This window comes from Lepidochelys kempii, chromosome 12, assembly GCF_965140265.1.
Source record: "Lepidochelys kempii isolate rLepKem1 chromosome 12, rLepKem1.hap2, whole genome shotgun sequence".
Classification (NCBI taxonomy): Eukaryota; Metazoa; Chordata; order Testudines; family Cheloniidae; genus Lepidochelys; species Lepidochelys kempii.
The window spans coordinates 12,706,542-12,733,700 of NC_133267.1; the positions used below are offsets into that span (position 1 = coordinate 12,706,542).

The 27,159-nt window shown below is 41.7% G+C and overlaps 2 long non-coding RNA genes across 2 annotated transcripts in view; both read left to right on the forward strand.

Annotated features, from left to right (window-relative positions):
* LOC140896539 (uncharacterized) overlaps positions 1 to 27,159 on the forward strand; it is a 58,577-nt gene that overhangs the window by 12,864 nt on the left and 18,554 nt on the right. The gene's annotated exons all lie outside the window — the stretch shown is intronic.
* Positions 16,878 to 18,197, forward strand: LOC140896540 (uncharacterized). The gene is made up of 3 exons (XR_012154569.1): positions 16,878 to 16,957; positions 17,153 to 17,262; positions 18,120 to 18,197. It is a non-coding gene; the product is annotated as an uncharacterized lncRNA (long non-coding RNA).

Genomic DNA, 27,159 nt, shown 5'->3' on the forward strand with positions numbered 1-27,159 from the left:
GTTGAATCCCATTTTACTAATTCCCTCTGATTCCACATTGGTCATTAGATATAATGCATTCTTTATTAGTGTCCTCTTAATAACATGTTAATTGATGGCTATCATTGCTTTACAGTCACAGGCCATTCTGTCATTCAAATGTTGGAAATCCTAAAGCAATGGGCCATTACTAACTGCACCAGACTAGAAATATGAATGTTCATGATCTATGCACATCCCCAGTTTCTGTAGTACTTACCTCTGGATACAAATGGGCTAGTTTATGAAGAACTGTTGTCTGAGTGATGGTGGGTGGGGAAGGTGAATGGTACAAGGTTGTACAAGGCTTGTAGCTGCTTTGAAAACCATTTCATGACAGGTGGTGCTATGGAGGCTCACTGAGTTTGCTTGTATTTGGCACTCTAAATCGAGCCAGCACCAGGGTTACATCGTGTTCAGCTATTTGTAAACCAAGCAGGGGCCTAAAAAACATTCCACTCACAAGGAAAAAAAATTGATTTAAAGAGGCTTGGAGTGGAGCTTGAGCATCAATGAACACTGAAGAGCCTTTTTAAACTGACACAATAAATTAGTTCAAAACAGATGACAGCCCTACAGATTACCCACCTCTGAACAAAGGAGGGGCATTCTGGTCCCCTTCATGAAAACATAGATAAAAATTTTGTTCTTCTACTCTAATGAGGCAAGCTCAGAGATAAGTCAATAGAGCAATTCATTAACAAATCTAGTGAAATCCCCTGGGTTACGAGTGAGATGGCAGTGAAAGTGGATGTGCTGTGAAAACTCTTTTGGTAGAGATGTCCATATGCTAAGGGTCAGAGAGCTGAGTGGTTAGCTCTGTTTACTATTCACCATACACATATGGCAGTTAAGGTCACTGTTATCAGACACTTTCTCTGTACACAAAACAAAATTTCCATATGGTCCATGAAAATGGATATGCTTTGCTCCTGTGCAGCTTCCCACGGCTCTCTCTTTGTGCGGCACTGGTTAGAAGTGTAAAAGAAGGGTGTGAGGGGTTACCTCGTCAGTCAATTGCGCTCACTGCTTTGTGCGTCAGTCCAATTTAGGGCAAATCTGCATCACTTTTTTCCCCCCTGTCTTTCAGGCACAAATGCTCATGTCAGTCTATTAGAACGTGATAGAAGTACTGATCACTGCCTCTGCATCTAAATCCTTTTGAAACCAGGATGACCTGCTGAAGAGGATTTTGAGTGGAAGGCCCTTCACAAGACTCTTTCAAATCCACATAAATAAAGCCCTTTACTGGCTTAAAATGGCCCCTCAGATTTAGCACTACAGAGCCCCTAAAAAGCACAACACGATTGTCATGGATATTACATGATGGTAACAACAACAGGCCAAGAAGACAAGTCTTGATGCTGAACAAAACTAGGCCAGACTTTTTCATGATTTGGGATACAGATTGCTGACAGCCCAGTAAATAGGCTGTTTAACCCTTTGAAAGTGAATAAAGGGTGTGAAGACAAATGCTTTCTGATAGACTTTGTGCATGTAATGGGCAAAAAAGTATAGTATGTTTTCTGGGATTTTTGGTGCATGATAAATATTTAAATATTGATTAGTACCTATGTTTTGCTTCTGAAAAACAACGAACATAAACAACTGGGTGCTGGCAAATATGTCATTTCACAAAAGAACTGTAATAAGAATGTTTTTAAATTTTTCTTATTTAGGTTACAAAACACTTTAGTGTCTCTTTGTTATATTTGGTTCTTTAGAAAAATGTGCATGACAGACACACATACCCAGCTAACCTCGTCTGGTCTGTCCATAAATATACTAAATAGAAGAGGATTTCATTTATCAGCTGATCTCAATTTATATATATTTTTTCTTTTTTAGGAAAGCAGTATTAAAATTAGGGTTGTGGTGTGGTGTTTGTTTGTTTGTTTTTTTTTAAAAAAAACCTTTAAGTCCTAAGAGAAAAGAAACTGCTGATAAAAACTGCTTCCTAGAAATTAAAAATGATATATATTGCCTTCAATTTTACAAAGCTGTTTGGGTTACTACTTGAATGGGTCCCTTGTTACACACAATTTCTGAGGCTTGGCAGCAGCGTGATTTTCATAAATCCAGATACTACTGTTTCTAACCTATGACCATGGTTTAACTGTGCAGGGCCTTTTTAATTCATTTAACTCGTTTTAATTGTCTTTCAGGGGAAGAGAGCTTTCTTTGGCCCGCTTAACTGGCAGGGAAAGCTGTCTGCTTGAATACTTGGTGCCATTCAAAGACACCTCTCATGAAAATGCATGCTCGTTCTTACAACTCCTTCACTAACTGTAATATTTCTCCCTTACTGTTTATGTCAGAGAGTCATTACTGGAAGCTGCTGACATTTTTGACATTCAGTAGTATCAGAAGCACGGTAGGTGGTCCTTAGATAATTTTTAGTTGTATTTTATGCTCAAGCCATTGGTAGCAACAGAAGTAATATTTTTCCGTACAAATGTGTATTGGTCAACACACTTATTTTTTTGTAGATTTTCTTATTTCATTCTACAGATGAATGATTTTAAGCATGTAATGCTTAGTACATAATACTTATATACCCTGACAGTGTGTGCTTTGTGGGGGGTTGGGGTTTTTTTGGGGGGGAGGAGGCATGGGTTGCTTTTGTGGAAGATCAATCTCTATTAGGAAATCTATTATAATCACTTATGTTTTACTACAATGAAATAAATAGGCAGCTGCAGTTTCCTGGACTAATAGCTCTTAGTTTGATTGCAAGAAGTAGCAATCAATGCAGGATGAAGGAAAGAAACATTTTTAATAACTTACACTTTAGAGATGAGATCCCTAAATTATTGCAAACTATAAGGTTAAGACCTCTTGAAGGAATCCTAGCTAGTTAAATATTTAAAACTCCAGGGCAGAGAACACATGCACTAATGAGCTTCAGGCTACTAAATACCAGAATCAAGGGGGAGACATCTTGTTTTATATTACAGACCATTAGTGAATATAAACTGGCCAAAGAAGTGTTTAATTAAAGAATTATATTTTATGGGGGAGGAGGAAAAAGAGATGGATTGCCAAATCTGCTAGGTTATAACTGTAAAAAGCTGGATTGCTGGTATAAAAACAGGAACATAGGTAATGCCAGACTGGATCAGGCCCATAGTTTTTCTAGTCCTGTATGCTATCTCTGATAACGGCCAGCACTAAATGCTTCAGAGAAAGATAGTGGGCAACTAAGGAATAACTTGCCCATAGAAGAAGTTCATTCCTAACCTCTGTCAGCTACAGGTTGCCTTACACCCTGGAGCCTGAGGGTTTATTTCCATTCTGACATTTTTTAAAATTCATTCTACTGTAACTGTGATTGTTCTCATATGAAAAGTTTCATATTGTAAATATGACATCAGGACACACAATTCTCCCAGCCAAAATAGAAACGATTCACAAATAATTGAACCGGAACCACAAGGTTTTCATGTGATATTTGAAAAAAAAAAATCCCAGAATTCAAAAATGTAGGAAAACACAACAACCACAACTGGACATGTTATATTTACTGTCGTAAAAAAAAAAAAAAAAGAAAGAAATATGACGTGAGGATTTCGGAACTAACTGAATTGACACGATGAAGAGTAAAATGAGATCCCATCACACAAATATTGTGGAAAAATGTTTGCTCCACTGTGTGTGCACACATGTATTTTATGTAAAGTAGCCCTAGTCTGTCTCCTCTCTGAAACCAGAGAATATGAGGGGTAAACAGCTCACAGCAACAGATGAAAGGCTGATGAAGTTCAGACTCCCTGTTCAAAGGTTTCAACAGTGTATGAAATGACAATCTCAGTTTATTTGTGTTTCCTAGCTTCTGTGTATTTGTTCATCTATGGAGGCTCCCCAACATCTTACTCCTAGTTGTGCTGATCACCCAGGCCATCTGGTTGCAGACATATTCCATAAGGTAACTTTAATTGAATTGGTTTTTCCTGACTTCTAAAGGCCTATCTGCGTCCATTGACAAATCAGAAATATTCTTACCTTAACTGATGATGCTAAATCACAGTAACACCCACAAAAAGTCTAGCATCCCACTCACTCCATACAGGTCTCCTGCTTCATGGTCAACATAAGTCTGTGTTTCCAATTTTAACCCAAATTATGCCTGTGATAATATTGTCTGGAGCTTACAGTTGCTGACATGGATATTGACAAAGACTTATCCAGTATTTTAATAAGAAAACAAAATATAGGAAATACTCTAGAGTTTCCAGGTGGATCATTAACAAGACGCCTTGGAGGGCTGAGACTGCCAGCCGGCACGGGGAATGCATCACAGTTCGTCATACAACTTAAACTTCTTTTGACATCTAGTTATGTCGAAATGTGACTGATCACCTAGGGGTCCAGGCTCCTGCGAGGGAAAAGTTCACTGACAGACAGCGAACGAAGCTGATCTTAAATGAGAATCAAGAGAAAGCAGCATTGCAATGTCTGACAGTCTGCAGCTGCTACCTGGGTCTGCTTAACGAAGACGAGACTGCTCTGCTGAACAGTTATATTAGCATCTGTATGCTTCTGTCTCATTATCACACATCTGCCCACCTTTATTCGAATGAAGCTCCTTCTGATCTGACAGCTCAGGCATTGTCAGTGAGCAGATATTATGGAACCAGGGTACAGCGGCTTAGGGTGTTAGCTTTTATTTTCTAAAGACGGTTGTACAGTTTGACAGTATAATACCACAGAGGTAAAGAAGATAATTAACATATTGGGCAGTTTCTAAACAAAGCTGAGACAGTTATGCTGGCAAAACTACTACTACTAGTGCAGCATTGTTTGCGCTTGAGAAACATCAAAGGCTTAAAAGACCTTTTAAAAGAGAGAGCAAGCAAACGTACAAGTACCTTTTGGTTTCCCAACATTTCAAATAGAAAGATTTTGGGGTTTTGACCACACTTGACTGGGAAACATTTTGGTCTGCAAGAAAAACCTGTCACGTCGGTTGAAAATCTCAGCCTGTTCGGTTTGACTCTTAAAATATCTCCCAGTATTTGAGAAGAAGCTGAAGGGTATGATTTTTTTCCCCTTCTTCCTTGAATTTATTTCTACCCCTCAGTACAAAAGTAAGGACTTGTGTGAGCTTCACAGAACTCTTATTTGGATGGAGATTTACACTTCCTAAGCTGGAGATCACATATGGGATTTTCAGGATATGCCAAAAAATCATATGAGAGAGGTTTCATCATTTGTCTGCTCAGTAAGAAACTAAAATGGCTTTCTTTAAAAAACCAAACCAAACCAGAAAATAGTATTTTGAGCTCACAATGTACATGGACTGAGCTGTGATGACTGAATAAGGGGACGTTCAGATTCTTCTCTGCATCTCTCAGAAAAGGAAAACAGTACAGCAGTATATGACTGTGATTTAACTTTAATCAGGTGCTTCCAGTACATACATGCTCTGCTGTGGTGGACTTGAATGGCAACTTTGAACAACGCTTCACAACTGTTTTTTTTATATATATATGAAGTGATTTAGCAAATACGGCCCTTTGATGCTATCCTGCTACTTTAAATCACTAGGAATGCCAGCATATCTCTATGGCATGTTCCAACAACACATCCTTGAAAACCCTGAGTATGGGAGCTCTAATTCATGCTTTAAATGGCATAAATAATAGCCCAGATTCTCCTGTCTGCATACAATGTCATAATCTAAGGGCCAGATCCTCAGCAGGTGTAAATCAGTATAGCTTTATTGAAGCCAAAATATTATTTCCTGACTTCAGTGGAGCTCTGCCAGTTTATACCATCTGAGGCTCTAGTTCCAGCAGTTTAAAGCAATTTAAGGACTTTCCTCATTTCATTCAGGGCTTTCATTCCACTGTTATTTTCTTTGTCCTTGAGAAAGCCCAGGGTTTCCATGGGTTAATGGAGAAATTACTGCTATTTTGCAACAATGCAATCAAAGTCATTTCAGCATCCACACTGATAAAGTAAGAATAGCTTATTCAGATTGGACTGGCAGGCCTGAACTCACAATTGCAAAGTTTGAATACAAAATAAGATATTCATTAAAAATAAAAAAAGGAAAGAAAGAAAGACAGAATCCGTTGTCATTCATTCTAAAAAGGCATTACAGACAGCCAACACTGTACAGAAAAATAGAAGATGTTGACCTTTTTATTATAGACTTTTCTGTACTGCTGCCCTCCTTTCAAATGCACGTTCCTCCCCCACCCCCACCCCCACATACACACACACACACGCACTCACTTCAGCTGTATGTTATCTCAAATAATTACCCTGCGCTTCTGGCTGTCCCTAGTGACTTCTGCTGCTAAAAAAGCTACTCATTGTCGGTGAGTGAAGAGGGATTTCAAACCTGCTTCTTGTGGCCCAGCAACAGCTCTTAATTAACCACTCAGGTATTGAGAAGCCGCCTAACCCAGCTCCTATCCATATGGCAGGAACATGTTGGCAGTGATAATCACTGAAGGAAATATTGTATCAAAAAAAGGGCTCACAGAACAGAAAGCTTGTGCAAATTATTTTTAATGATTCTCCTCTGGTGAGCTGGATTATTTGTTATTTCAAGCAGAGGTAGGGCGGGGGTGGGAAGCAGAATGTATTTGTCCTTGACCTCTTTCTCCCCTGCACACTTGCCCCTTTGCCCAGTTTTCCCAACCGTAAACCTGATCCTTAGCATTGACATAAAGAGAGTGCCCGGGGTACCATAGAAGGCCCTTCAGGCATTCTAAAAAGCTTTAGTCCTTATGATTTTGATAATCCTTTGTTTCTGGTATGTGACTTGCTTTTCATACGCACTGGACGTACACATTTCCTGCGAGCAAAGCATTTTAAATAACTTCAGTAGTGTTCTGTTGGCAGTTTATACACACACACTCACACACACTTTTTATTTCACCCTTGGTTTATAAAAAAAAATACAGATTTGAGCTTATAAATCTAATTAAAAATGAAGTTGCATTTACATTTTAAAACCTTGCGTATGCCAGCATACTGTGTCAAAAGACATTATGTATGATTTTACTTTGTGACAGAAACCATTACATTTAAAAATTCATTACAGCAAGGTTAGTTAGACACATGATGGATGCAGCTTTAATCCTGCCATATATTATTACAGTTAAAATGTAAATGATGAAAAATATTTTGTGCTTATCAGCATTTATGTGGAAATGTGTTTTACAGTGATATATGGTGTTATATTTCTATTATTATGATGAGAAGAAAGAATGAAGTACAAAAAGATGAAGTGTTTATTAAAACATGGTTACTTGTGATAAAATATTCTTGTTGTACATGACTTTAAACATATTTACCGAGGGCATTTGTCCAAAACAACTGTGAAATGTGTTTGCTAGGCAAATCATTCTTCGTAATGTTTCTCCCTCTGTTATATTGATTACAGCTTTTTTTAATAGTCTAATATTAATTTAAAGTCGTGTAAATAATTTTGGACTGATATTTTGTTTTAGACTTTGTTTACACAGGGGTATCTGTGTTTGCATATGTCTGCTGTATGCTGGTAATGTACTTGGAAATTTATAGCACCTCTCGGAGGATCTCAAAGCACAATGCAAACACTAACGTATTAAGGCTCAGTGCTACAAGGGCACTTGGGCTTTGATCCAACAAAGCACTTAAACCTGTGCTGAACTTTAAGTGCATTCCACTGACTCCACAATGCTTCAGCACCCCGCAGGACAGAGCCGTTAAACCTCACAACACTCTTTTAAACTAAGTATTCCCGGGCTCAGTTCACTCCCACTTGCAGAGGCAGGTATAATCTATGCCTCCCTCCACTGGTAGGTGCTGCTGCATTCCAGGGCCTATTCAAGGCAAAGTAGCTGTCCTGCCTCTGTGAAAGGACAGCTTGAAGCTGCAGTTGGGGCATCATAAGCGTCCTAGCAATTCTCCCATGCTGCTCCCTAGCCAGTAGCTCCCAGCTTGAGTGCAGCAAGTTGCGGGGGAGGGGTGCGCGGCAACGGTAAATGATTATAACCCCCTAGTGGAGCAGATTTTATGGATAATTGGCACCACTACACCATCCTTTTAGGTAGACTTTCTGCCCTTCAAGGTCCTGGGTTAGGTAGCACAGTAATCCTGTGCTGAACTTTAGCTCCAGAGCATAGACAATGGCGTAACATTCCTTTTCACTGATTGACCAGTGGCTTTCCCTCTCAGACAGCTTCTTGCTGAGAAACATGACAGGATGGAACTCCTGATTCGGTCCTTCCTGCATTAAGACTGCTCCCATGCCACGCTCGGACGCATCTGTGGTTACTAGGAACGGCTTGTCAAAGTCTGGGGCCCTTAGCACAGGGTCAGACATGAGTGTCGCTTTAAGCTGGTTAAAGACCTTCTGACACTCTTCAGTCCACTGAACTGCATTTGGATGTTTCTTTTTGGTTAGGTTTGTCAGTGAGGCAGCGATCTGGCTGTATTGCGGTACAAATCACCTGTAATATCCGGCCAAGCCTAAGAAGGATTGGACCTGTTTCTTTGCCTTTGGGACAGGCCACTTTTCGATAGCATCCACTTTGGCCTGTAGGGGGTTGATAGTTACTTGACACACCTGGTGTCCAAGGTAAGTCACTCTGTTTAGGCCTATTTGACACTTCTTAGCCTTAACAGTTAGTCCTGCCTCCCTTATGCTCTCAAAGACTTTTTGTAGCTGTTCCAGGTGTTCTGCCCAGGAATCTGAAAATGCGGCCACATCATCAAGGTAGGCGACTGCATATTCTCCTAATCCAGCTAGGAAACCATCTACAAGTCTTTGGAAGGTGGCGGGTGCATTCCGCAGCCCGAAAGGGAGCACATTAAATTTATTCAGCCCGACATGTGTGGCGAAGGCTGACTTTTCCTTGGAGGATTCATCTGGCGGTACCTGCCAGTACCCCTTGGTTAAGTCCAAGGTAGAGATGAACTGGGCCCATCCCAGTTTCTCCAATAGTTCATCTGTGCATGGCATTGAATAGTTGTCTGGGCGAGTTATAGCATTTAGCTTATAGTAGTCCAGGCAAAAACGTATCTCCCCATCTGGTTTGGGAACTAGAACCACTGGAGGGGGCGGATTACACCCATCTGTAGCATATTCTGGATTTCCCGTTCTATAGCAGTTTTAGCTTGAGGAGACACCAAACTGACAAACCTTTAATTCTCTGGAATAAAAGGGCTTTAGAGAATTAATATGGTACACCTTAGGCTTTTGGTTGGAGGTGGGGAATGCTATGAGATAATTAACCGCTCCCAGGCACTCTTGGACTGTGAATGGCCCTTCCCACGATGCTTCCATTTTATGGGCCTGGAGTGCCTTTAAGACCATGACCTGGTCCCTTACTTTGAAGGAACGCTCTCTGGCATGTTTATCATACCAGGCTTTTTGCTCTTTTTGAGCATCTTTTAGGTTTTCTTTAGCAAGGGCTAAAGAGGTTCGGAGGGTGCTTTGTAGGTTGGTTACAAAGTCCAGAATGTTAGTTCCTGGAGAAGGTGTAAACCCCTCCCATTGCTGCTTCACCAACTGTAATGGCCCCTTAACCTCGCGGCCATATACAAGTTCAAATGGTGAAAACCCTAAACTGGGATGTGGTACAGCTCTGTAGACAAACAACAACTGCTGCAACACCAGGTCCCAATCATTGGAGTGCTCATTTACAAATTTACATATCATGGACCCCAGAGTTCCAATAAACTTCTCCACCATGCCATTTGTTTGATGGTGGTAAGGGGTGGCAACCAAGTGATTTACCCCATGAGCTTTCCTTAGTTCCTGCATCTGTAAGGATGTCAGAGGACCAACCTACCCTGGCAAAAATGTCTGCTAGTGCCTGGCACACACTTTTAGCCCTGGTGTTGCTTAGAGCTACTGCTTCCGGCCATCGAGTGGCAAAATCCATGAAAGTCAGTATGTACTGCTTTCCTCTGGGTGTCTTTTTCGGAATAGGACTCTGAATATCCACAGCTACTCGTTGAAATGGAACCTCAATGATGGGGAGTGGCTGGAGAGGGGCTTTGACCTGGTCTTGGGGTTTTCCCACTCTTTGGCATAGCTCACAAGATCAGACATAGGTAGAAACATCCTTGCCCATTCCCTCCCAGTGAAATGACCTCCCCAAATGGTCTTTGGTCCTGTTCACTCCAGCATGGCCACTAGGATGGTCATGGGCTAAGCTCAAGAGCTTTTCCTAGTACTTAGTTGGAACTACCAACTGTTTCTGAGGATGCCAGTTTTCCTGGTGCCCACCAGAAAGAGTTTCCTTGTATAAAAGTCCTCTTTCTACAACAAACTGGGATCGATTAGAAGAGTTGAGAGGCGGTGGGTTGCTCCGTGCCTCCATCCAAGATCTCTGGAGGCTTTCATCTGCTTCCTGTTCGGCCTTGAACTGTTTCCTTGATCCTGGAGACACCAGTTCCTCACTGGATTGTGGACCTGATGATGGTCCCTGTGGAAGCGATGCAGGTGATGAGGCTGTTTCTGTTGATGGTGAACCACTCTCGGCTGGTGCACTATGGGGTATTTCAGGCTCTGGCTGAGTCTCTTGTGTAGGGTCATCTGCTGCTGCTGCCAGTGTAGGCTCGGTGGTGCCCTCTGGTGTTGGAGCTGTAGACGGGGTTGCAAGCGCTGGACTCAATGCTGGCAATGGTTCTGGTGCTGGTTGCTTTGCCAGTTTCAGTTCGGGGACTGGCTTTGGCTGGGTCTCTGGATCCACTACGGCAGCTGCAGTCATTGGCAGGGGATCCAGTTCCACCACCTCCATCTGGGTCTCTGGTAACACAGACGGGGCCCTGGTGGAAGGTTCAGGAACAGGGATAGGTGTGGAAGCTTGCTTAGTCTGGCTGCAGGTGACCATTCCCACCCTCTTGGCCAGCTTTACCTGGTTGGCCAAGTCTTCCCCCAGCAACATGGGGATGGGATAAACATCATAGATGGCAAAAGTCCACATTCCTGACCAGCCCTTGTACTGGACCGGCAACTTGGCTGTAGGCAAATCGAAAGAGTTGGACTTGAAGGTTTGAACCGTCACTTGGGCCATGGGGTTGATTAAGTTGGGGTCCACTAAGGATTGACGGATAGCTGACACCTGTGCTCCAGTGTCCCTCCATGTTGTAACCTTCTTCCCGCCCACACTCATGGTTTCCCTTCATTCTAAGGGTATCTGGGAGGCATCTGGGCCTGAGGACCTTTGGTGTGACCCCAGTGCAATGAACTGTAATCTGTTGGGGTTCTTGGGGCAGTTGGCCTTCACATACCCCAGCTCATTACATTTAAAGCAGTGCCCAGTTGACTGGTCACTGGGGCCAGGTGGATTGCTGGAGAATGGTGTGGTGGGATGATAAGGTGTCTGGGGTTTTCCTAGGGATGTAGGTGGGGCCTTGGGTTGCCCCCAGTGATATGGTTTTGTTTCAGGTTGCCCCTTCTGATATTCGCTCCAACTGCTACTAGTTTTTTTTTTTTTTTCTGCCACCTCCACCCGTTTGGCTCCAATCTCCCCCGCCTCGATTACAGTTTTGGGCTTCCCATCTAGGATGTACCTTTCTATTTCCTCAGGAACACTCCATTTGCATTAGGAAGGGCAACTCTTCTGGAGATTTAACACTTGCTCCTGATATCCAGGCATCCCAATGTTTCACAATGTGGCAGGCATGTCGGGTAAATGACACGTCTGGTTTCCACCTTAGGGCTCTGAACCGCCAATGGGAATGCTCAGGTGTTAGCCCCATTCTGACTCTCGCCTGGGTTTTAAAAAGTCCATAACTGTTCATGTGTTCCTTAGGCATTTCAGCCACAACCTCTGCTAAGGGTCCACTGAGCTGCGGCCTCAGTTCTACCATTACTGGTCTGTAGAGAGGCTGTACCCAAGGCAGGCCCTTTCAAAGTTTTCAAAGAAGGCCTCGGTATCATCGCCTGCTTTGTAGGTGGGGAACTTTCTGGGATGGGAAGCGGTACCTGGAGAAGGATTGCTAGGGTTGGTTGTTATATTCTGCTGAGCCCTTGCCTTCTCCATCTCCAGTGCATGCTTCCTCTCTTTTTCTTTCTCCTTCATAGCTCTCCTGTGGGCAGCTTCCTCTGCCTCCACCCTGGCTTTTTCTGCCTCCATCTCCAAGCGCCTTAAGGCCACCTGTCTATCATGCTCTTTTTGTTTCTCTTCAGCTTCGAATCTGGCTAGCTCTAGTTTATTAGCTGCTTCACTGGTAGTCATTTTCCTGCTTTCTTGTGCTTAAATCTAGCTATACCGAGAGTTAAGGGGGAAAAAACCCCAAAACTTGTGAATTTCCCTGCAGGAGGTTAACTACCCTGCCTTTCGGTAGAGAAAACTCCAGCTCAAAAAAGAAAAATCCCTTTGTAAAAAAACTAACATCTCTGTCTCCAGGCAAATAGACAGAAAACCGTCTAGCTGCTCTCAGCTTTAAAAAAAAAAAAATCCTCTTCAGGTCTGTGCTTTTGGTTCAAAATGATCTCTGGTTCAAAATGATCCCACCGCTCTGCCACCATGTCAGGTTTCCTTCCCCACTCTGAACTCTAGGGTACAGATGTGGGGACCCACATGAAAGACCCCTAAGCTTATTCTTACTAGCTTAGGTTAAAAACTTCCCCAAGGTACAAACTTTGTCTTGTCCTTGAACAGTATGCTGCCAGCACTAAGCGTTTTAAACAAAGAACAGGGCAGAGACCACTTGGAGACGTCTTCCCCCAAAATATCCCCCCAAGCCCTACACACCCCCTTTCCTGGGGAGGCTTGAGAATAATATCCTAATCGACTGGTTACAAAATCATCAAAGACCCAAACCCCTGGATCTTGGAACAATGGAAAAATCAGTCAGGTTCTTAAAAGAAGGATTTTATTTAAAAAAAAAAAAAAAGAAAGGTAAAAATCATCTCTGTAAAATCAGGATGGAAAATACTTTACAGGGTATTCAGATTCAAAACCCAGAGGATCCCCCTCTGGGCAAAACCTTAAAGTTACAGAAAACAGGATTAAACCTCCCTCTTAACACAGGGAAAATTCACATAAAACAAAAGATAAACTAATTCGCCTTGCCTGGCTTACCTATACAGGTTGGAATACTGGAGACTTGGATTAGGATGGGTTGGAGAAGATGGATTTCGGTCTGGCCTCTCTCAGTCCCAAGCAAGAACAACGTAAACAAAGAGCACAAAACAAAAGCCTTCCTTCCCCCAAGATTTGAAAGTATCTTGTCCCCTTATTGGTCCTTTGGGTCAGGTGCCAGCCAGGTTAGCTGAGCTTCTTAACCCTTCACGGGTAACAGGATGGGTTGCCTCTGGCCAGGAGGGATTTTATAGCACTGTATACAGAAAGATGGTTACCCTTCCCTTTATATTTATGACAATATCTATTTCTACTCATCCCTCTTCCCCCAGCATCTATTTTCAGTAGCTGTGATATTTACTGTGATATTTAACTTGCATCATTTCACAGCTCCTCCACACTGATACTAAGTATACAATGACTTAAGTCATTTTGGAAGGTTTCTTTTGTTCTAAGAGGTTGGTTTGTTATTTTTGTTTAAGCCTCTAGTTTAAGAAAACAAAATCCCACAAGCATTTCCCATAGTCCCATTGCATTACCCCAGTTTAACTCCAATGGAGTTAAATCAACGTAACACTGAAGCAATAGAGTGGTCAGTCAGACTCTCCGGAGGTTATAGCTTTGTGAAATAAAGAGCCAGGAATTCAGCCTTTCTTCTCCCCTGAGTTTGAAAGTGTTTGGATGTGAAAGGATGGTTCTAGCTATTATAAGGACCCAGCTGTGAAATCCAGATCTGTGTTCTATCTGCAAAGCTCCCCAAAATTTGAGTGTGTTCAGCACTGTGGGACTGAGCCCATCTCTAGTGTTCAAAGTTCAAACACAATTAGCAAAGAGAAATGTTTAAATAGCCCAGGATATTTATCTATATTTCAAAATACATGTGTCTTTTCTTCTGAAAACCTTTCTTTTGATATGAACAGAAGCAGGATACCTGATGCTTGTAGTTCGCTCAAGTGGTTATTTCCGTATAACATTCCGAGTGTAACGGTAATGTTTATTCAGTTATCAAGGAAGAAATATCATTTGTCCATGGGTCCACAGTTACCTAATTTGTTGTATAAATTGCTACTTATCTCCTCTCTCATGTTGAAGACAGAATCATTTAATAGACTTTCAATTGTTCAGGCTTGAATATTGGTTCCACATTCTCCCCCTTTTTAGTTTTAGTCCCTAGAGTGGGAGCCACGCAGGCCTAATGCAATTTTCCATCAGCTATTTTTTTAAACATCTGCTTTTATGAGGATGTTGTTGTGTACATTAGCACCGTAAAGTTTAGCACCCTTTCGGACTACCTTTGGATCTCAACTTCCATGTTCCCCGAGCCAATCATAATATATCAGGAACCTGAGATATTTCCTATCTCAGCACTCTTCATAACTCTTTTTTGCTCAGTTGTCTGAAACTGTTTTCTTTAGGAAGTCCAAAGTGAGGGGGCCTGGTTGACCTGGCATCAGTCCTATTTATAAGAATAAAAACTCCTCCCTGTACACCTTTGGAACTTTGTCATGTAAGGGTCATATCCGCTTAAATTAATAGTTATTGAGCCAGTGACGGAACATTGCCACATAACCTTTATTGTCCTGCACTACCCTTTGTTTGAAGTAGAAAACCTACTCAGCTGATTTGCTTCAAAGCTAATGCTACAGGATTTTCAACAGTGTCTTTGCCACATAATTAATTAGGAAGGAAAAAGCAGCTATTATCATGTGCAGGTTATTTTTGTGATTTATTTATTTTAAATCAATATTTGTTTTTTTTAACTTCTCGTCTCACACCACTGAAATAAACGCTAGCCAGTCTTGTCTGCTTAGTAGAGAGGTTACTGTGCTGCAAGAGGAAAGAATGATGTATAGAGCAGCCATCTCATTTCCATCCTGCAATCTACATCCATTTTTTTTTTTTAAGGAATGTCACTTCTCCTGTGGTGACGGGGATGTGGCACTAGTTTTGGTCTTCCTGTTCATGAGTCAACCCGGTTGCCTATTCAAAGTATTTATTTTGTTTTTTAAGTCTAAGAATATTTGCTGAAAGCGGGATTATCACTTTGTAGACCACCAACAGCTGTTGAAAACCAGGGCATAAAAGCTTGTTTATGTCTTTAATAACCCACTTAATGATGAAGTAAGCATGTTATTCATAATAAAATAGCATGGCATAATCTTACTCTGATGTATGGTGTCAGCAAATTAAGAAACATCTCTTATGCCATAAAATAACATTGCATATACTACATTCATTAAAAATGTGTATCTACATATATGAATATCATATAAATGCATGTCTACATAAAAACATATCTACATATATGTATATCATATAAATATCCATGGCATTCTACTGTTTTATAATATATACAGCAGATAGTAATGACTTGAAGTAAGATATCTTTACATCCAAATCTTCCTGATGAACCTAATCTTATGTAAGATAATCATATGTATATGGCTGGTTATACGGCCAGGCATCTATTATATCACAGTATATTTTAGGACATCATAAGGGCAAATTTTCAAACTTTAAAATTTGGGCTTGTAAATCCATGTTTAGGCTCGCAAATAAGTGATCTGATGTAGGGCGTCTATGGGCCCCATTGCCTTACTGAGGATACCTGTTCCTCAGCAACTCTGAAATGTAGGCCACATATCTAGATGCCTAAATTAGATTTCTAAATCCATATTTAGGCATCCAGGTTTGAAAATATGAATATTAACTATCTGCATTATGGTTGCACTTAGTGGTCCCAATCAAGACTGAGGCTCCATTGTGCTGGGCCCTGTACATACACATAATAAGACAGTCTCTGCCCTGAAGAGTTTACAGCTGTGCCGCTTTAGTGCTTAAGTGAAGATGCTCCTAAGCCGGTGGAGATGCTCCTAAGCATCCATCTACCCTGTAGGTGTAGTTAATCCACCTCCCCAACAGGTGGTAGCTATTTCAACAGGAGAAGCTTTCCCGTAGACATAGTGCTGTCTACCCTGGGGGTTAGGTCAGTATAGCTACATCGCTCAGAAGTGTGGATTTTTATATGTTATAAGTCTGTAGAGTAGACCTGGTCTAAATAAACAAAACAAAGGGTGGGCGAAAGAGTATTATTATCCTCATTTTATACATGGGAAACTGAGGTACACAGTATAGAGGCTTAATCCTGCAATTGACTAAGCGCTCTAGCCACAGTCCAGCAAAGAATTCAAACATGTCCTTAACTTTAAGCAGGTTTCATTAACTGGCACTACTCACAACTTAAAAATTAGCATTTGCTTAAGTTGTGTTTCTGGATCAGGCCAGAGTGCTTAGTACCTTGCAGGATCAAGCCAAAAGTGATTTGCCCAAGGTCACACAGGAAGTCTGTGGCACAAGCAGGGACTGAAACCAGATCTCCCAGCCTAGTGACTTCACTTTGCATATGTATGTTTTGTTGTATGTACAGTATGTCTTTATTTAGGGCTAACAGGAGGGAAAGATTTAATATGGTAAGGGGATAAGCTTTTTGTGTTAATTTTGGAGGAGGGGGGAATCAGATGCCACTGTTTAAAGATATTACACTTTCGTCTTTTCAGCAATACGTACTTTATATACTTAGTAAGATAAGATGTAAATGTTTAGAATTGTTCCTTCCACTGTAGAAAAATGTATGCAATCTGTTTTCAGTTTGTAGGTGACAGATTCATATCAATTAGATGAACTATCTCAGTATCAGAATGTTAATCTGTTGGAAAATAGCTGCCACAGAACTGGAATTGCTCAATGCTACACAGTGGAGAACTCTTAACAGCCTCCCGCTCATTGATATTTTCCCCACAGATGCCAATGTAAACATGGGAAATTATTATGAGACAAAAAACCAATGAACTACTGGAAAGGCAACTGTAATATATTGAAGTTAGTTTCTTTGAATGCACGTAAGTCCTAGCTTTCACTGAAGCTTATTTCATCTGTTGGACCAGTCCTTGTAGATTATCTTACATATGTTTTATTTAGCCTGTCTTTCTTTACAATGTCATTTCTGACATCTCCCCATGCCTCTTTAGCCATTTTGTCTGCTTCAGGTTTTAATATCTCTCCTTAACTTGCCTCCCTCTCTGATTCAAATCCAGACTTCATCATCTTAAGACATCTTGGCTGTGATGAAGTCAATGAGAGTTTTGCCATTGAATTCTATCGGGACAGCATTTCACTGCATGCCCACAATGGATAAGAAAAAAAGGTGTCTACTGAAGTCTGTTTTATCTTATTACACCTATGAATTGTGGACGCTGCTAATATGTCTACATATAGTTTGTGCACCAATGACCACTCTAGTTAAATTGGTGCAGCCCCATGGAGTGGACATTCTTAAATCAGATTAAGTATCTTAAATTGGTTTAGTTTGAGCAAGACATTTTAGGAGAGTGGTTTGGGGGGGGGGGGAGAGAAAACCTGGATTTGTGCTGGAAACGGCCCACCTGGATTATAATACACATTGTAAGGAGAGTGATCACTTTAGATAAGCTATTAACAACAGGAGAGTGGGTTTGTTGGGGGGGGGGGGGAGAGAAAACCTGGATTTGTGCTGGAAATGGCCCACCTTGATTATCATACACATTGTAAGGAGAGAGATCACTTTACATAAGCTATTACCAGCAGGAGAGTGGGGTGGGGGGAGAGAAAACCTTTTGTAGTGATAAACACCCATTTTTTCATGGTTTGTGTATATAAAAACATCTTCTGTATTTTCCACAGTATGCATCCGATGAAGTGAGCTGTAGCTCACGAAAGCTTATGCTCAAATAAATTGGTTAGTCTCTAAGGTGCCACAATTACACCTTTTCTTTTTGCAAATACAGACTAACATGACTGTTACTCTGAAACCTGACATTTTACTGAGAGTGTCAATGCTAGAGCTGAGCAAAAAAATGTTGATTGAAAGTTTTTTCCAATAAAAAATGAAGAGTCAGGTCGACTGAAACATTTGGTGGATTTATGTCAATTTTGGAAAATTGTTTGTCAACCCCCCATCCCCCCAGGAAATTTCTAAATGAACCATTGTCACATTTCCAAAACAAGCCATTTTGATTTTTTCAGGCTAGATTCACCCGGAAATTTAGGCACAAAATGGAGGAGAAAGAAGTGGTTGTAGTCTCCATCTACCCCATATCCCAGGTTAGTACCCTAACCACTGGCCTATGGGAGGCTGATGCTCTGGAGCGGAGACTGGAATGCCGCCCCGGTGATCATCCTAGCCACCAGGCTGTGAAGTCATTGTCTGTCTGATCCAATGGATAATTAATTATTTATACAAGGCAGAACAGCTTCAACAGGAGAGATTGAGAGCTGCACCCCAGAACAGCTAATACCTTAGTAGATTGGGCACTGACCTGGGAGAGGGGAGCCCTGGGTTCAAGTCCTTGCTCCAAAGCAGGGATTTAAACCTAGGTCTCCGCATCCCAAGCGAGTGCCCTAACCACTGGGGTACTTAGGGTGACCAGATGTCCCAATTGTATAGAGACAGTCCCAATATTTGGGGCTTTGTCTTATATAGGTGACTATTACCCCCCACCCCATCCCGATTTTTCACACTTGCTGTCTGGTCACCCTGGGGCTTCTGAATATAAGGGAAGCACCACCACCATTTTGAACCTAAACCTCCTTGTGGCTCGAGCCCTTTGTTTCCAAATTTATTTTGCTTTTATTTAAAAAAGAAAAGAAAGAAAAGTTTTAAGACACCCCATTTTCCCAAAAAAGTAGTTTGGAGGAGATTCCACAAGTAGAAATTAATATAGTTTCCTGTCTGCTGTATGAGTTTCCTCCATGATTGTTGTTTGTTATTTATATTACCCTAGGAATCCTCGTCGTCGACCAGGACCCCATAGTGCTAGGTGCTGTACAAACACAGAACAAAAGACAATCCCTTCCTCTGAGAGCTTACAATCTGTCTGTTGCCCAGAGCACATACACACAGAGTTTCTATGTCTGTGGTGTCCCACAAACATTTTTCTCCTCATGCAATTCTTCATTTCTGAACAGTCCCCTTCTTTAAAAATCACATTTGACATTTTTCAAAAGTGCTTTCTAACCTGAAAGCATAAACAAGCTCCAGACAAAATAAATTCATAATGAGAAGTGACAAGGAATTCAGGGGGTCAAGATCTAGAGAGGTGAAATCAAAGGGGTTCTGTTCATTTTTCAGTGTCCAGATGGTGGTGTGGCTGGTAGAGTGGGTTGATGGTTCTTTAAAATATTGGAAAGGGAAAATCCTAAGCAGTGAAGAATTAAATCAAAGCCTAAATCTGAGTAATTTGCATATTTTAAACATTTTATATGCTTAACTTTGTGTGATTTTAGCCAACTCCCAGGTTTTGGGCCTTTTTGGCATATTGTGCATATTGGTACTTGTTGGAAAAATTGAAAAGCGAGAGCCAATTGTTGGGAAAATTGGAAAGCTATCCCAGCGTATTACGGAGGGTAAATAGCCAGTGTTATGAGTCAATGAGAAGGAAGGATAGATCAATATAAAGAAATACTAGTCTCATTCACTATTCCCTTTATCACCGCCAGACTTTAGAATTTTTCAGTTCATTGATGTCAGTAAGGATTTACTTGCATGGCCACGATGCCAGATTATTTCCAGGCTAGCGTCAGATACTGAAGAGCATGTAAGAAAACAAAATGTAAGATCAGAGCAATGTAAAATACTGCTTAAGGATCAAGTTTACAATGTCCATGGTGGTGGTATGCATCCTTACGACAAAAGCAGTCCTAACATGTGCCTCCCATCCCTGTAATGTTTACAGAAGTAATCCAGTTGGTTAGAAAGAGGCTACAATGCTTTCATTAGGTGAAAGTAAACCCAGCTCAGTCCAAATCTGTTAAGGTTTCTGGAGTCACTTTGTTCACAGAGGGCAGTTTAGGGGTTAAACTCTGTTTTAGAACAGTCATTCTCACACTAAGGTTACATTCTCTGATTTATAAAGTAATGCCTATGCTAATAGTACCTAATACCTATCCTTACATCCTCTGTTGAAAGTAGCATCCAGGTCGAATGCCTTCAACAAGCTGTGGCTTAAACCATGCATACCATCTCACCACTATCATTAACAAAGGTTTCCTCAATGGAAATAATCATTTGAATGCTAACCACTGCCAAAAAACCCTCTGGCAAAAAAAACTGTTCTTGGAATGAAACCTTAAAAGCGTTATAAGGCCTGCAACAGCTGTAAAGGTAATACAAAAGGTCAGTGAGCTAGTTATGAATTCTGTAATGGATAAAATAGAACAAGATATTACATTAGGAAAGAGGTAATCTATTTATAAATTGCCTCTGTGTACATATATTATTATTTATTTGTATATGGACACACTGACACCAGGCCCCCAGTGTGTAAGGTCCTGCACAAACAAATAACAAAGTTGTTAGTCCCTGTGCTGAAAAGCTTATACTTTATATATATTTATATACGTATACAGGGGTGTATGGTGTGGGTATGTATTTATATTTTAAACTCTTAGAGGAAGGGACTATCTTTTGTTCTATGTTTGTACAGCGCCTAACACAGTGGGGTTCTAGTCATAGAATCATAGAATATCAGGGTTGGAAGGGACCTCAGGAGGTCATCTAGTCCAACCCCCTGCTCAAAGCAGGACCAATCCCCAATTTTTGCCCCAGATCCCTAAATGGCCCTCTCAAGGATTGAACTAACAACCCTGGGTTTAGCAGGCCAATACTCAAATCACTGAGCTATCTCTGCCCTTGCCCCCATGTCTGTGATGCCTCAATGCTACCACAATACAACTAAAAATAATAATAATAATTAATAATAAATTTTCTAAACAAAAAGCCCTTACTCAAAATTCCAGGCCATCACTTTAAATCTAATATACAAGTATAGAATACAGTGCAGCACCCCAGTCAGCCTCACCCTTAAAAAATATCCAGTCATGATGAAGTAGTAAATCCATCCCCCATTTGACCTCGTACTGTAACACCCAAAGATCTGTTGTGTATCGTGTATGTGTTATCAGCACACTTTTGTACGGGAGCAAGACATGGACAGGAAAAGAGGCTCAATAGCATTCAGGTGAGTTGCCTTTGTCGAATCTTTGGAATCTCCTGGAGGGACAGAGTCACCAACACTGAGGTGTTCAAGCAGGCCAGCATACCCAGCATGTGAACACTCCTCCAACAAAGACGCCTCCACTGGCTTGGGCATGTGTGCTAATGAATGATGGGTGCATCCCATAGGCCATCCTCTATGGCAGATTGACATCTGGAAAAAGACCCAACAGATGCCCAAAAATGTGTTTCAAGGATGTGTGCAAGTGAGACCTCAAAGAAATGGACATGGATGTGGACAAATGGGAAGATCACACTCAGGACCACAGCCTTTAGAAACAATAACTCAACAAAGGTCTCCGGAGTTATGAGAAGAAGCAGTCCAGCTTAGCAGAGGAGAAAAGAGTTTGCAGAAGGTGGAGCCCAATGGGTTGAAACAGGACCTTTAAATGTGACTGATGCAGTATAGATTCTCTTCAGGGTCTCGTCAGCGACAGTTGCCATAAAATCCATTGAGTAAATTCTTTACCTCTCAGGGGCATGTACCCACGATCTCTCAAGACTGCAGGATGCCTACTTGTATTCTTTCTGTACTTGCCCCCTCTTCAAGAAACTAAGGAAAAACTGATGGCCCTTGCAGAGTGTCCTGAAAATCAGTGGATCTGGCCTCTGTCAGACCCAGCAGATATATCAGTTCCAAAGTCACAGTGAAGACCTTGTCAGTATCGTCCTCCCGTATACACCATGGAGGCTGCAGCTCTACCTCAAGTACTTCTGCTTACCCCAACTGTGGCTGTAATGCCAGGGGAGAAAGGACCCCTCCTTTAGAGAGGTCTCAGGTCATTTAGGGCTTCATAGGAAAACAAACACCTTAAATTCCACTCCAAAGCCAAATGGTAACCAGAGCAGACCGCTGAGTGCCAGTATCAATGAGGCATGCAGCTCACCAAGGTGGATTCTGCACCAGATCTAGCTTCCCAAAGAAGACTCAAGGTTTAGCCTCATGTTGCGCATATTGCATTGTCTAATCAGGATAGAAGTGAGCTACACATCTGAGAGTAAAGGACGTACCCTTCTGGCCTAGAGTACGATTGGAAAAAGTTGATACTTGGTCACGTAAATGCTGGTGTTGAACTAATAAAACCTTCACACTGCGCACTCGGGGAACAGACAGCAAGGGTATAATGTAGCAATACATATAATAACAAAGCCTATCATCTCTTGCACAAATAACATACAAAGGTTAATTATTATACATCAGACTTTCAAAACTAGGCCTGCACGTTTCCACATGCTCACAATTTTCACTTGTGCCTACAAAAGATACTTTACACACATACACCATCACCTCATTTGCCTTCAGAAATTGGGCAGATGAGTTTTGAGTGTGTAAATTCTACAACTTGTACGCACAAGGGTTTGGATTTTCACAGACTCCAATAACAGAGCTCCCCCCTCCCCGGGGCTCTTTGCACTCTTGACAAGCTTTAAAAACTTTAACAAATAAACAGACCAATCAGTTACCACCCTATTCAAACCAAATAGCCCAACAACAACATACATATAACAAGAACCAATTGACCTTCCTACGCGCTCCTCACCAGAGTCCCACGCCACTGCTACCCAGTCCTGCAGAATACCCGTCTCCTCACAGACAAGGGAGAAGAGATGGATCTTGCAGCAAGCTGGGAAGCTTAATAAGCTTGAGCTTTTACAAACCTAGAGAGAGGAAGCACATTCCAAAGGTCTGGGGCCCCAACGGAGAACATCTTGCCAGCTGCCCAGTCTCCTATGTCAATGGGATTTCAGCTCAGACACCTCCATTGAGCACAGCTGTGGCAATTGGTCAAGTGGGGAGAGATGGTCTCTTATATAAGTAGTTCCTGGGCCATTTTGGGCTTTACGGGTCAAAACCTTCATTTTAAAATCTATCTGGGACCCAAAAGGCACCTAACGCAGATTGCAGAGCATAGGTTTAATATGCTACTGGAAAGAAACACCACTTAGCAGGCCATGAAATCTTGCACCAGCAGCAATTTGGAAGAAATTGAAGATGTAACCCCACTGCAGTATCTACTCTTGAAGTGATGAAGGCAAGAGTGACAGTTACAAGGCCCATTTCTGAAAGAAATGGTTGCAGCCTCCTAGTAAGCTGCAGATTTGGCTGTAGCTTCTACCTGATCTTGCAGTAGCAGTCAGGAGTCTGCCTAGACCCCCAGATTGCAAACTTGGTCAACAAAAGAGCAACAGACATACTTAATCACAGGGGCAGAAACAACACATGCACACTGCCATCTTTTCTGGTTGCTTCCCACAGCCAGCATCATCTCCATTTTATCTGAAGTGTTATCTGAGTCATAGCCAGCTAGCCCTCATCAATGCTCCAGTCTTCCCAGACATGGGCAATGCAGTCAACATATCCAGCCCATAGTCTGCATGCAAACACAGTATACACAGTAGAAATGAAGACACCACACAGAATATTTGAGTTAAGCAGAGGCCACAACTTTTCTTAAACTTCATGAGGTTTGACCACTCTGCTGCAAATTACTTGGCAACCTTTGGTCCAGCATGGGCCTCAGCCAAGGACTTTTAGGGTAGGGCCAGCAATTTTAACTTCTTTTCTACTCAGATACCATAAGAACTTTAGCACGGGTGCTGATACCCCAGACGCCCTCTTCTATTGCGAGAGTTAAAGGTTCAGGCAAGGGTGGCATTGCAGTGCAAATTATGGTTCTTCCTCCTGATCCTATGTTCAGATTTACTCAGGAATTGATCCTCCCTTTCACCACAGAAGCCATACAGGACCCAGATGAGGTTCCAAAGACAGGCAAAGAATTCAAAACCCTCCTCCAACCTATTAACCCTTCTGCTTGCAGTGGGGAAGGTGAAAAAAATCCACTGTCTCTGCCATTTTGGCAGTGAGGGAAACGTTCCTTTTCTGCCACCAAAAAGGTGACAGGAACCTTTCCAGGAAGCTGGAGCTGACATCTGGAATAGGGCACCAAATACAGTCACCCAATCTAGGATGGTCTACTTCACCCCTCAAGAAGAGCAAACCACTAGATTCAGGAAGTGTCCATCCCCCACACAAAGACTCTGAGAAGGCCAGTCCCCAAGAGCAGTGAGAACTCCAGGAATGTCTTCACCCCTGTCATTCCATCTGTCTAAGGTTCTTATATGCCCCCACCATCACCATGGTCTCTGAGCTGAGTATCACAACACCCTGTGAAGTAAGGAAGTAGCATTATCGCCATTGTCATTGTACTGAAGTGGATCTAAAGCACAGAGAGGATAAGTAACTTGCCCAATGTCAGATTAAGTCTGCAGCAGAGCAGTCGATTGAACCCATCTCCCAAAAGCCAGGCTAGCACTGGAACCTCTGACCCATCCTTCGTCTCTCCCATCAAAGCTTGCTCACAGCACCCAAACAGAGGGAGGCATTTACTCATGCTAGTCAATCTGAGACCTCGATGAAAATTTGGTCCACTGTTGTTACCCTTATTTCCAGATGACGAGGTGAAATGCTATACAATTCCTGTGGCATTGATGAGAGTGTTCCTCAGTAGAGATGACATTGCTGTGTAGCTGGTGTCCCAATCTCCGAGGTGTCCCCAGCCATGCCCAGCACTGTCTGAGCAGCAAGTTCGCTTTCACTGTGGAATTGTCTTTGCTCCTTGTGTGGTCCTGGAAAATGAGGCATCTTGATGGCTGCCAGCAATGAGGAAAACTGGTGTCTTTTTGTTTTGTTTCCTTTTAAATAAACTAGCAGTTTTTAATCTATCAGGCTGGAGTCCAGGCTCTGACAGCTCAATGAGTAATGAGGTGCAGAAGAAGGCAGGATGTAGAGTGGGAAGGTCAGGGCTAAGGGTTGCCACTAAATTTAAATCTCTGGCTAGGAAAATTGGGAGCATGAGTCCCCTCCACAGTCACCTTTGTCTGTGCCCTTAGAACAGGAGCAACAGTGGAATTTAGCAGGGAAAAGATGGCAGCAGAATAGGATGGCACTTAAAACAGCCCGGTAGGAGAAAGGGGAATGAGAGACGGTCCCCCAGTCCTGCAATGAACTCTGACGGAGCCAGCACAACTGTATGTGGGTTCAGAGGTCCATGCAGAGCTCACTGCAGAATCAGGGACTTCAACAACATGGCTAATATCACAATTAAACTCCTCCGTTGATATGCATTTCAAATAAATGTTACGCTATTTTCTAGAATTGCCCAAATTATTCATTGCAAATAATTTATCTGACAAATGTTGACATGTTTCTCCAAATGCTTGTGTCCACTATTTAGCCATTTTTTCCTTTCTTATTTTCATTTATTATTATACATCATTGTGCCAACCTAAATAATTACACTGTCTCCTGGGTGTTTACATCCTTCAAAAATATATGGATTGTTATCATGTCCCCTTTTTGGTCATCCTTTAGCCAAGCTATATATGCATTCAATTCTTTTAATCTTTCCTCACAAAGCATTTGGTTCCAAGCCCCTAATCACTTTTGGTGTCTTCTCTGAATGCTTTCCAGGATATCAGTATCTTTCTGGTATCAGATGCCCAACACTGAATGTAATATTCCAGGTATAGCAAAGAATAATTTAAGAAAGGTGTTAAATGGGGTTATTGTTTTCCTGTCTCTTAATATGCAGCCCACAATTGTGTATGCCTATTTTGTTTTGGCTTCCATATTTTATTGCAAACTCATGTCTAATTTACTATCCATTATCTCCCTTAAGCAGATGTACATGGAATATTTTTAACTGTATTTGGGTATTTTTCTTCCAATCCTTGTTTATTATTCTGTATCTTTTCCCACAGGATTACTTAAAAGTATAATATGACAACTTAGGAGGTTTTGATGCAATATTGCATATACTTGTATGTTTCCATGCACATTTGCTTTATAATCTACATGATTACTATGATAGAGTGCTGTCCCTTTAAGAGCCTGGGATATAAAATAAGAGAGTTGCCAGTGGGAGTCTGGTGCAGGTAAGACCTGCAGATGATGAGGGAAAGTGCTTATTAAGGAACCCCAGTTAGAAGAAATGCGTTGTCTGAGTTTTTGTGTTGGTTTGTCTGTATCTCTTGTTGCCAATAAACTGGGATTTGACCTTTTATCTCTTTGAGTCCTTAGGCACTGAGCTCTGGGATCCAGATGACCCTGCATCACAGTTATATATTATCTTTACACGGAAAGCTACTGAAACACTAAAACTGTAACTAAGGAGTCACCACTTTATAAAGTGGAGTAACACATTCCAGAGCATGCAGCTCTTATGAAATAATAACCCTGCCCACATGCTAGAGGCACTCTGTCTTTGACCTCATGCCTCGCCACTCACCTGATGCATATTGCTGTCTCACAGTCCACACCTGGTCATTTCTTATCCCTTACATGAATCCAGAGGACAAGACAGAGTCCATCAAATAGTATGTGCTGTTGAGTAAAACAAAGCCCAATGTTATCTTTATCTCTTCCCTTTAAGCTTGTTTAAAACATTACCGGCATTTTGTGTTAACAGTTTATGATAGAGAGTCCTCTTCATTTCCAGTCAGCACAGCCTGGGAATCCAAAGGGACACTAAGTTCTGCCACTGACTCAGGTGACATTTAGAATCAGATTTCTAAGAATTCCAATACAGCCGACAATATGCTGGTAGTACTCGAGAGTAAACATGTATTTCCTTTCATTACCTTTGCTGATCTCTCACTCAGTCTCAGGGCAGAACTTACAACCAGAAAATGAACCTTCTTCCCGACGCGAAAGGCTGTAAATAATATTTCTGTTACAGGGGTATTGGCAAAGCTAGTGAAGGTTGTTGAAATAATACTGTGAATGCAGTACGAGTGGATTTATTCATCCTTTGAACAATTTTCATCAGCTCAGTATGTTAGTTAAAATTGTAAGAACTATGTAAAGTCATTCAAGATTCCTTAATTAACCAGCTCACTAGAGGTCAGGTGTTCAACTGGCTGCCAATGGTCTTTAAGATGAATTGAAGAAAATCATCAGCCAACGGTGTAGTTTCCATGGTGATCACAGGTGGCTGTAGGTTTTATGTACTT